At 38.6% G+C, this 12,562-nt stretch overlaps 2 long non-coding RNA genes across 9 annotated transcripts in view; one reads left to right on the plus strand and one right to left on the minus strand.

Moving 5' to 3' along the window:
* Positions 1 to 12,562, minus strand: part of LOC147371050 (uncharacterized) — a 35,218-nt gene that overhangs the window by 22,273 nt on the left and 383 nt on the right. For 6 of the 8 annotated variants that reach the window (XR_015165751.1, XR_015165750.1, XR_015165748.1 and 3 more), the window contains exon 1: positions 12,383 to 12,545. The exons of 1 other annotated variant lie outside the window; for it this stretch is intronic. This is a non-coding gene — a long non-coding RNA (uncharacterized LOC147371050). Of the gene's footprint in view, positions 1 to 11,041; positions 11,131 to 12,382; positions 12,546 to 12,562 lie in introns of those variants that run through there. One more of the 8 variants, XR_015165749.1, reaches the window with a different exon arrangement.
* On the plus strand, positions 2,218 to 2,944 carry LOC147371051 (uncharacterized). The gene is made up of 2 exons (XR_015165759.1): positions 2,218 to 2,443; positions 2,578 to 2,944. It is a non-coding gene; the product is annotated as an uncharacterized LOC147371051 (long non-coding RNA).

Raw genomic sequence — 12,562 nt, forward strand, 5'->3', positions numbered from 1 at the left:
GAAACAACAGGAATGTTGACATAGCCCTGAGACAAGACAGTTAGGGTTTACCGTTGTCACTGTCATTTAAGTGCAATATGCTTTTGATTTTCTTTACTGATTAGAAAGGAGGTGGGAGTGGGGGCAGGGCACATTTCTAGATCAATACCTATGTATCATGTCAAAGTCTATATTAATTTCTTCCAATGAAGATACCACAGCTAGAACAACTGCAGTTGCCCCCCACCTCCACCCACACCTGATTAAGCTCTGCAATAATCCATTGTCATCTTTCACTACCCATCTGGTTTTTACACTGTCATCTCCATGATCCATCTGGTGATCACACATGGAATTTAAATGGGAATATGCTATCAGTTGTCATGCCAGCACAGGGGCACTAACTTCTGTACTGCTTTTCTTTTACTGTCTTGAGAGGGAGTGGTATCGATCAGTTCTGAACTTCTATCTAGTCCTACCTACCATAACAACACTCATTCCATTGGTCAGGAAATGAAAATGAAGATTGCTTCAGTTATTAAAATGTATTCATTCTTACCACACATCTGGGGTTGGAGAAGTAACCAGTATGGGTCTCTCTGGGCTGTTAGCCAGACTCAGGCCTGGACTCCATCTGTCACTCGACTTTCTTGGGGGCCCCTATTCTAACCAATAAATAGCCACTGGAGAAGGATTAGGACAATGATTGCCTAACTTGCTCACTGGAATTACTGGGGGAGCTTAAAAAATACAAAGAAAGGCCTGTCTTACCCCCAGAAATGATGAGTTAACTGGCCTGGGGTGTATCCTTGGCTTTAGAATTCTAAGGTGTTCTTATGTCCAGACAAGTTTGGAGACCACTGTGTCTAGAGAAGATCAATGATTATACTGCTGTGGCTGCATTGCAGGGTTCTTCCTTGAAGGAGCCAAATCTCTCCCCATCAAGAAGTACCAAGTCTGTGACTTGGATGAGATGCTTCAAATTTAATTCCTCGGGTTCTCACTGGTCAAAACAGCAAGATCTTTAATTCTTCTGTAGGTTAGCACTTGCCAGAGCAAGCTGTGTACTCCTCTGATGGGGATGCTATGTCGGGATTTGCCTGGAGGAACTGGGAGGTGGCGAGGGTAAATTCTGAGGACAGTAGGAATCAACTTACGAGACAGAGCTGCCCCAAAGCTTCATTCTTGTCTGCCCAACTGTCCCCATTCAATGTCTCAGGGTCCCACTCCTTTCTCATCAATCCTAACCTTAGTGTAAGAAAACTGGAAGAACTGAGCATTTAATTGGTACTACAAATCTACTTTATCTGCCCACTGTCCATAGTATCGCACAGTCGGTCACAACTGAAGCAACTTAGCACACACGCATGCACACACAGCCCCAAAGTAGAAACAACTCAAATAGCTACAACAGAATGGACAGAGCAGCTTGTCCACAAGCGGAATATAACAATGAACATGAACAAACTACTTCTACAAGCAACTTAGATAAACCTTACAAATATAACGGTTGAAATACACATATAATTTCATTCATGTATGATTCAAAACAGATCTATGGTTATAAGTTAGTATGAGTGGTTACATCTGGGGAAGAGGTTGGAGTATAATTATTGGGATGTCACATAAAAGGTTTCTATGTAACTTGTAATATTCTATTTCTTGGGTGATGGATAGAGGGATATTTTTACCTCTGATAGATACTGCATTTATTTCTGCAGTATGCTGTATTTCAGTTTTTTAAAAGGCTAGTGCTAATAAGACTGGGAACTACCAGTTATGCCTACTTGCCCCTCGCCATCAATTCAGACACTTCTTTCAAGGCCTGGTTCAGATTCCACAACTAACTTGAAGTCCAACCACTTCAGCTAGAAATGACTTATCTTTCTGCTTGGTTTTCATTACATCTCATGGGAGATACTGTAATATAGGAGAAATGGTACAGGTCAAGGGGCTTGGGCTTTAATCTGTAAAGCAATAATAAGGGAGTGATGTGGTCCTGTTTGTCATATCTGCACACCATGAATTTGCTTAACTAATTATACTTATTTATATTTCTTTGACTATGTGGACAAACAAAAATTTACATATACATGTAAGTATAAAAATGTCATGTGTTTGATTGTTACAATATTTGTTCCCAGTGTATCATGCCTCTTTTGTTTGTGCCTCTTTGCAATGTGCCTTTGCCACTTTAACTATCAAAAGGTACTTTATTTCCCCACTTCTTGAGTCTAGGCTAGCCTTCCTTGTGACTTATTTTGACCGCCGAATGCAGTAGCTGTGACTTAGTGCAACTTCTGTGGATGAGGCCTAGAGAGGCTCTACAGCTTCCTTTGTCACCTTCTAGAACACTGCCCTGGGCCTCTATGTTGTAAGTCTGGAATGAAAGACCATGTGAAGAGAGCCACGTGAATGAGCCCTGAAGAAACAACAGAAAAACTTCTAGTCAAAACAAAGAATGGTGAGAAATAATAAATCATTATTGACTTTAGCCATTAAGTTTGTGATTGACTCATAGCGCAGGAAGATAATCTAGTCTGCTGTGGCAGAGACTGATCTTGTCTCTCAATGTCCCTTCTTCTTTTCTTCCTTTAGTATTACAACTCCCAAGTTTTGACTTAGGACTTTGCCACACAGGCAAGGACTGTATTTCCTAGCCTCCCTTGAAGTCTGGCCATGTGACTACATTTTGGCCAAAAGAGGAAATGATGGCTGCAACTTCTGTGACATGCCCTTAAAAAGAAGAGGTATACTGTTTTTCCATTTCCCATTCTCAGATATATCTTGGCAGGAGGTGAAACAACCATCTTAGGCCATGAAATAGAAGCCACATATTGAGTATAGCAGATTAACAAGCTAGAATGAGGGTGGATCCCTAACACCTAATGCTGCTGTATCAATCGTGAACTGATTATCTCTGAAATGTTACAAGAGAAAAAAAATAAACTTTCATCTTAAGTTATTATGTTGGCCTTTAAGCAACCAAACCTATATCCCAAGTAATATGTATTTTCCATTATTTCCCCCATATAGTTATATACAAATACACATGTATATATGTATATCTACAAATATAAATATTTTGAGTGTAAACATACACACACACAAATATGTAAACATTTATGTGTGCTGCTGCTGCTGACTTATAGACTGGGATCACATTATACACACTTTTCTTCATCTTGCTTTTTCTCATTTAGTAGTAGTATCTTGTGGAAATCACAATTCAACTAATACTGCTTTAATTTATTCCTTTTGTTGGATACAAAAACTGTAATTCACTCAACCATTTTCCTAATAATGAGCTTTCACTTTGCTACTTGTTTTTAGATACTATGGATGATGCTACAGTGAATATTCTTATAGTTAGATCCTTACATATTTTAAGGGCTTCCCTTGTAGCTCAGCTGGTAAAGAATCCACCTGCAATGCAGGAGACCCTGGTTTGATTCTTGGGTCGGGAAGATCTGCTGCAGAAGGGATAGGCTACCCACTTCAGTATTCTGGTGGCTCAGCTGGCAAAGAATCCACCCACAATTCGGGAGACTTGGGTTCGATCCCTGGCTTGAGAAGATCCCCTAGAGAAGGGAATGGCTACCCACTCCAGTATTCTGGCCTAGAGAATTCCATGGACTATATATCCATGCAGTCACAAAGAGTAGGACACAACTGAGCGACTTTCACTTACATATTTTATACCTATTGGACAGATTCCCAAGAAAGAAATAGCTAGGACAAAAGATATTTCCAGTTTAAAACATTTAACACAGGTTGCCAGACCGTTTTGCAAACAGGTTGAAAAAGTTCACATTTATACCAGCGTGCATGCATGCTAAGTCACTTCAGTCATGTCCTTCTCTTTGCGACCCTATGGACTGTGGCCCGCCAGGCTCCTCTGTCCATGGGGATTCTCCAGGCAAGAATACTGGAGTTGGTTGTCGTGCCCTCCTCCAGGGGATCTTCCCAATACAGGGATCAAACTCGCATCCTTATGTCCCCTGCATTGGCAGGAGGGTTCTTTACCACTAGCGCCACCTGGGAAGCCCATTTATACCAGCACCGTATAACAAAACTTTTCACTTGGATCCAACTGGCAACAGGTGCTATTGGTCATTTAACGTTTGCCCAGTCTGAAAAGATTCTCACTTAATTTCATAATAGAAGAAATGCCCAGTAAAACTACAGCAAGATTAAACATTTTCACTTATCAGTCCCACAACCAAAAGTTCAATAACATACTGTAATGAAAATGCTGTGGGTGCAGTTACTTGTTTATATAACACAGGGAAATCTGGCAGTATCTAGCAAAATCACACATATATACAAACCCTCTGATGGAACAATCTTATTTCTGTGAAATGTTGAACATGTGAGGCAAAAGTGTACACAGTATTACCCATTACCACGTTGTTTTCAAAGCCAAAAGACTGAAATCAAAGCAAACATCCATCGTAAAGGCTTGGTAAAATAAATTCTGGCATTCCTGTAGTGGAATTTATTCATAGTGGAATACTATGCAGCTGTTAAAAGGATGAGGACTCTCATTATGAGCTACTTAAATAACTGAGTTATCAAATATAGCCCATTATTATAACATTTGTTTTTTTTTTTAAATAAAAAGGAGAATAAACTCATATAAAAAAAGCTATGAGAACTACATGAGAAACTAATAAAGTGGTTGTGAGACAGGTAGTATTGGCACAGGAAATGGGTGTATGACAGATAAGTGGGGGGAAGCTTCAACTCAAAACATAAATACCTATCTATCTAGATACACACACATACACACACATTACCATTTGAATGAATTACTCCTCAAAAAGAAAAAGAAAAATAGTTCTAGTATTTCCCCAGATTCCTTTATGTGATTTCTGTCTAGTCGATTCACCTATCTGATCCTCTTTCTTCAACTGTAAAACAGGGATAAGATCTGCTTCACAATGATCTGGTGAGCACTACAGTAGGTCTGTGCTTAGCCAAGAGCCCGTCACACAACAGGCACTTAATAAAGACTAGTTAATGAATGGCTTGCCAATCTGTTACATAGGCCTGAATTTGGCGTCTTATTACTTTTACTTGTGTTATCGTGATTTCTTCTGATTTTGAGTGACTTTTCATATTTGGATTTATTCTTTGCTGAATTCATATTCTTTGCCCAGCCATTTTCTACAGAATTGCTTGTTCCCTTGATGTGAATTTTAAAGAGCTCTTTTAATATTAAAGATGTTAAACCTCACATTTTTTTTAGTCTATGTCTATTAATTTTAACTATGTTTATATCTTTTGCATACAAGTTGTCTTTTATACTGACAAATGTCTATCTTTCTAAAGAAGAATGTGTGTTCTGCTGCTGCTGTGTAAAATACTCTATAGCTGTCAATTAGATCCAATTGACTGATGGTACTACACAGTTCAACTAATGAATATATCCTCACTGATTTTCTGCCTGCTAGATCTATTATTTATTAAAAGAGGGGTGATGAATTCTCAAGGTATAATAGTGCATTTGTCTGTTTCCCCTTGCAGTTCTATCAGGTTTTGCCTTAGCTGCTTTAATGCTCTGTTGTCAGACATACACACATTAAAGGCCGGTATATCTTTTGGAAGCACTGACCTCTTTATGTAATGCCCTTTCCTATCGCTGATAATTTTCCTTGTTTTGAAGTCTGTTTTGTCTGAATACAGCAACTACAGTTTTCTTTTGATTAGTATTAGCATAGTAGATCTTTCTCCATTCTTTTACTTTAACCTGTCTGTGTCTTTATATTTCAAGTGGATTTCTTGGGACTTCCTTGACAGTTCAGTGGTTAAGACTTCAAGCTTCCAGTGCAGGGAGCATGCCACAACTAGAGAAATGCCTTCGTACCACAACTAGGGAAGCCCAAGCGCGTGCCACAGCTAAGACACGATGCTGCCAAATAAGTAAGATTACAGTAAGCATGGAGTTTCTAAGGCAAAAAGGTGGCCTCTAAAAAAAACTTCAAAGATCTATATAGAATCAAACTCTTTATTATATCTGCATACATAGATTTTGTATGTTTTTAAACAAAGTAATGTACTTTATTTAAGCCACTGTTATTTTGATCTCTATGTGTGTGTGTATTGTAGCTGTGTCCGACTCTCTGCGAGCCCATGGACTGTAGCCAGCCAGGCTCCTCTGTCCATGGAATTCTCCAGGCAAGAATACTGGAGTGGTTTGCCATTTCCTTCTCCAGTATTTACTTTTAAATTATAATCTTTTCCTAGTCAATGACTGAAAAAGTGGCATCTCAATACACACTCATAGATTCTATTACAGGATAAAAAGCCTTTTTTCCAAGTTCACTCTACCATGTCTCTAGGAATTTTCTATTAGGTGCTTGTGTATATTGTTTGTTTTAAGCACCACAAGTATTTCGGAAAATGATTTTTAAAGTTTTACCAGTTGTTATTAATTTTAAAATACCAGTTTTGTTTCTCTAGTTTTGCTTTTATTTCCAGTTTGCTGCATTTCCTCTTCCTCTTAACGCTGTGGGTAAGGGAGGGCAGTTAAAACGTGGTTCCTCAAAAGAAAGGGGAAGTATAAAAATGCCAAACACCAAAATCAAAATCCTCTTTTAAAAAAAGTTTTGTTTATCCCTTAAAATTTTTTTAACACATAAACTAACAGGTTTAAATTATTTTTAAAAAAAGATTTGGTTAGTTGTTCATGTAATAATCATCCATTTGAGCCCAGGAGGGTAAGTCTCCTCTCAATCTATTCAAGCATATTAAGTATCCCATTAATTTCATCTTACTGTTCCAGTCTGTCAATCTGCAATTCCTTTTACTTTTCTTTTACTTTGGGCTTATTCCCTTGATCACATGTCCTACTTCTTCTTGGTTTGTCATGTAAGTGGTACACATCCTTCATTAGTTTCTTTAGAAAGGATGTGTGAACTGCATATCTGAGACCTTTTAGGATTGAAAATAATTTATTTTAGCATGGCCTGTACAGAACTCTAAATTATAAGTAATTTTCCTTCAGAATTTTGGAGCATTGCTCCATTACCCTTTTGCTTCCAGAATTGTTACTGAGAAGTCTAACACATTCATCTCTGTACGAATCATATGAAATCTGTTTTTTCTCTCTCTAAACTTGAACAATCTACTCTGTCTCTCTACTTGTTATCTTTACAGAGAAGAGAAAGGCGGGAGATACACAGGAAAAAAGCTCCAGAAATCAGCGTGGGGTCCCCTTCAGCATTTTATACTTAGAGCAATCTTAATTACCCACCCCCGCCACAAGAGCCACATGTGATTAGCACCGGCACACTGTACTATCACACACATTGTGCAACCCTAGAGCAACCACCGTAAAAAACAAAACAAGATGCAGCTGCAAGAGAAAAAGATGTGTTGATGGTGATGTAAAAATAATAATTATGATGAAAATAAATGCTAACAGTATCGTGCACGTCTATGTGCCGGGTACTGTTTCAATTGCCTCGTACATATTAACTCACTGAATTAGTATATAGCATACAACCTTAAGAGGTAAGTATTATCTTCATTTTATAGGTTACATAATCTACCCTGGCACAGCCAGAATTCTAGTCCAAACAGTCTAGCTCCAGAATCTTGGGATCTTAACTATTATGCTATACTACTTTCCAGTAGTAGATGCTAGTCAGTTTTTGCTGTTTACTATACTATTTTAAAATATCTTTTCTTGACAAAATAAAAAGTTGGCAAACCCATGTTTATTTCCATAATTTAAAAATGTATTGGCTGGTGAAATGTGAAAACCTGGAAATCACCGATTTATAGGACCAGTAGAGAGAAAGACAATGAACATTTGAGGCAAGATAACTGATGGAACAAGATCTTAGAGGATCAGTTCTAGAGCATAGGGAGCTGGTAGACCTGAAGGACTGGGAAGATGCTAAGTGCAGGAGGAATTATAGCTACATTCAGAGATGATGGTGAGGAAAAAATCTCCAGTAACTAAAAATCAAGGTCATCTGAGCACAAAATAAGACTGGTAGCATCAACTTAGAAGGCTTAATAAGTAATTAATAAAGAACGGTGAAGATTTGGAGCAACTTTTGTGAGGAATGGGAAAAAAAATAAATAAAGCCAGGAATGAACTGACAGCTAGAAAAATAGAAATGGTTTCAACACTAAATATATTGAAGAAGTCAAAGAATAAGGTTAGAGGGAGTAACAGAGTGGACAATGTATAAACAAATATAGCAAGTTGTGGTTAGAAGATAGGATTTCTGAATTTAAGATCTCACAGCCAGAATAATGCTCATTCATTGATGATGATACTGGTGATAATAACCATTTATTAAGCACACACACTAAAAAAAATTAATTCAGTCATAACAACCATTACTATCAGCATATTACAGAAGAGAAACTGAGGCCCTAGTGAAATTTTCAGTAAAATTAAAGTTTTTCATAAAACTTAATAAAATGATTCTGAAATTCATATACAGTGGGAAAGAATCTGGCATTTCCAAGGAAATACGTGAATATTAACCATTGTTAATATCTTGCTGGGTATTAACACTTATAATAAGGCTGCAGTGATTATGATAGTGTGGTAATATAGTAGAGGTCATACACATTGACCAATGGTAAAGAAAAAACAATCCATGGATGTGTGGAAACCTGATTTGAAATCAATGACATTACAAACTTAAGAAAAGTCACACTATTTAATAGTTGCTGCTAGAAAAATTAGTTGTTTATATATGAAATAAATAAATTAGATCTCTACCTTATGCACAAAAATAGTAGTTTGAGTTAAAAAAGAATAAAATACGAAGAATAAAAGTTTACAATTTTTAACAAAAAGATGAATATCTTTGTGATTCGGAGATAGGAAATGACTTCTTTTCTTTAGGAGAGGATTTCTTAAATCAGACACCCAAAGCAAAAAATATACAGGAAAAGATGAACAAATCTGATTAATTCAAACTAAATTTCAGTGTAAAAAAAGACACCATAACAAACGCCAGAGAAAAGGCATGGACTGGAGGATGACATGCAACTAATACAACCTACAATGTATTATTATCCAGAAAACATATATCAATGAAAAAGATGAGCAAAGCGATAGAAAAAATGGACAAAGATGCCCAAAGATGCCCAGGAGGCATTTGGGATTAGTACTAGAGAATCTGGGCTGGAAATAGAGATTTGGGCTGTATCAACTTACTTACCATATATGAATTCACAGAACTAGATGAGTTTCCAGGACAGCATGTAAGGCAAATAGAAATTTGGGCCTAGCTAGGACATAAAGCAAGCAAAGGATTACCAATCCTCACTCTTCCCCTATCCAACCTGGGGCTGTACAGCATGAGGGATCCCAGTTCCCCAACCGGAGATGGAACCCATGCCCCCTGCAGTGGAAGCACAGAGTCTCAGCCACTGGACCATCAGGGAAGTCTGCTCACTCAAATTCTTAATACTAATAACTGCTTTAACCTTATCGACATACTATTTTCTCTGGCTTTTTCTGATCATAACTAAGTCTTTTACAGATGCTGCTGCTGCTAAGTCGCTTCAGTCATGTCCAACTCCGTGCGATCCCATAGACGGCCTCCTACCAGGCTCCTCTGTCCCTGGGATTCTCCAGGCAAGAACACTGGAGTGGGTTGCCATATCCTTCTCCAATGCATGAAAGTGAAAAGTAAAAATGAAGTCGCTCAGTCGTGTCTGACTCTTAGCGATCCCGTGGACTGCAGCCTACCAGGCTCCTCCATCCATGGGATTTTCCAAGCAAAAAGATGAGATCTAAATATAAGAAATAAACACTTATAATAAAACCAGATTTGGGGATGTCCCTGGTGGTCCAGTGGTTAAGACTCCAAGTTTCTTTAGGGTGTGTGGGTCTCATCTCTGGTTGGGGATCCCTCACACCATGTGACATGGCCAAATTAATTAATTTTTAAAACCCCACATTTTGTTGGGTATTACATCAGAAGATGATACTGGGGAAGATTAAGAGCAGGAGGAGAACGGGGCGACAGAGGATGAGATGGTTGGATGGCATCACCGACTCAATGGAGATGAGTTTGAGCAAACTCCAGGAGATAGTGAAGGACAGGAAAGCCTGGTGTGTTGCAATCCATGGGGTCACAGAGTTGGAGGTGACTTAGAAACTTAACAACATCAGAAGGTGGTCAGATAAACCTGCCACTCCTGTTTGTAACAATTACCTTCAGCTCCTCTACTTTATGTTCTGCCAAGAAGGTGGGGTGGTGGAAATGAAATGCAAATTAAAAAATAAAGCCAAACAGGACTTAAAATTTAAAGCAAAGGGAATGTAAGAAAATGTTCCCTAAAATGCACAATAAGGGTTTTTTTTTAATTGGTGGGGTTAGGAACTATCTCCTTTTATACGTTATATATATACATATATATAATTATTTAATGCATCAGAAATAGCTAATATATGTCTGCTGCTGCTAAGTTGCTTCAGTTGTGTCCACCTCTGTGCGACCCCACAGACGGCAGCCCACCAGGCTCCTCCGTCCCTGGGATTCTCCAGGCAAAAACACTGGAGTGGGCTGCCATTTCCTTCTCCAATGCATGAAGGTGAAAAGTGAAAGTGAAGTCACTCAGTCGTGTCCGACTTTTCGAGACCCCATGGACTGCAGCCTACCAGGCTCCTCCGTCCACGGGATTTTTCAGGCAAGAGTATTGGAGTGGGATGCCATCGCCTTCTCCGAATATATGTCTACACATCTTGAAATTTTAAGACAAAAAAAGAAAAATGCTTCAACCATATAGACTTCTATTCACTGCATTTCTTATACTTGGAAATAGTAAAACAGCTATCCACTGCTCAAAGCAGTCAGTCACAAAAGAACTACATAGAGGATAATTTAACTACACAGAGGATAATTTCTTTTATATGATGTAAGAACATGTAGAGGAAGAACAGTGGTGGTGGTGGTAAGGGGATGTGATTAGTAGGGACATAGAGAGACTCTATGGTGTGTTTGGTGTATTCTGTGTATGTGGATCTGGCTGTTGGTTACATTGAATTGGTCATTTGGCACTTGAGCATTTTATTACATACCTTTTAACTGAGGTATGTATCTCTTAATCCTTTAAAGAAAAACTTCTTAGAGGCCTTAGGGATCTCACTCAACACAGCTTGCTTTGCTCCTGTCAGGACAACAAAGCCTCTAAATAAGAAACGAATATTTAGTGGCCTCTCTAAGCTTTCTTCGCCTAATGGCCCCACTCCCTCAAACCACCCTGCCTCAACCACCTCCCAACAGAACAGTCTTAAGGACAAGGCCGTTGAGATCATCATTTTCAGGATAAACAAGCTCCAGGGTCCTTCTTTCACTAAATCAAAAGTAAGCTCCCAGGAGTAAACTGAAAGTAATCTGAATGTAAACACCAACCTTTCAATCATCACGTAGTCTATCATCTTCTATACTACCCGAGCTCATGAACATGAATCTGTTCTAAACATCTTGGAAGAAATTTCCATTATAATTTTACTTTGACAATTTTGACCAGGGTAAAATGACAGAAAACCGATTTATCTAGATTTCAATTAATTATCTTACTGATGATTATTTTTTTAGTGAAGGACGATAACAAATATTAAATTTAAACAGTCCAGAGAATGAAAAGTTGCTTAAAAAAAATTCCTTTTCACTTTAAGATGAAATACCAAGAGAAAAAAAATTTTAAACTTACATGTTAACAATTGGTTGTTACATTTTAAATCATACAAGGTGAAATACTGGCCCTTGTGCAGTTCATTGTTCTATGTTATTGGTCAAGCAGCGTTCAGAAAGGAAATGAGGCTGGGTTATTAAGATACAAATACACAGCATGCCATCAGCAAGTGCATTACTTCGGATACTTTACTTTAAAAACATGAAACAGTCATGTCAAGGAAGGTGCTTCAAGGGACTGAAGCTATCTCCTTTCTCTGTTTTTTCGGTGTTAATAAACCTAAATAAAAATTAAAGCTCTCCAAGGATACTTTAGTTTGTAGCAGAAGCCCTACAACATGAAATAAAGGAAACCCTAAATCTTCATATTCTTTTACCACGTTCCCAGTTTTAGTTAACCGAAAAAAAAATTGATCTACAGTAGGAAAGAAGAATTATCTACTGAAAACAGATATCTAAGTAAGGACTCTAACGGGTCTGGTCTGAGTCAAGGCCTCGGAGCAAGATGGCACTAAATAGCCAAAGAGCAAGGCTGTGAGCAGTGCCTAGTTTAGGTATCTTCTTTCTTTAAAAAAAAAAAAAAAAAAGATTTGTAGAGGGGAGACAGCGAAATTAGGCACTGCGGGGGTTCGAGGGAAAGGCTGCTCTAAGGAGAATTTTCAATTCTGGGGTCGTGGCTGGGACAAGAGGGCCCGAGGTAAAAAGCGACGCCAGGAGAAACTCACTTTTGAAAGGCACCTTCCGGTTACACAGTGCTCTCACGTGCTTTACTTCCTTGGACACAGTATCCTTTCTTGGGCCTCCGGACGTGAAAGGCCCACCGTGAAGGCCCTCTTCCCCTCAAGACTCAGAAGCGGGCCTCGCTGCCCGACCGCCGCCCGCGCCCCTTCGGCCTCCGCGGGGCG

Source organism: Bos grunniens, chromosome 6, assembly GCF_055505025.1.
Source record: "Bos grunniens cultivar Pamir isolate PY7600 chromosome 6, Bosgru_T2T1.0, whole genome shotgun sequence".
NCBI classification, from domain to species: Eukaryota; Metazoa; Chordata; class Mammalia; order Artiodactyla; family Bovidae; genus Bos; species Bos grunniens.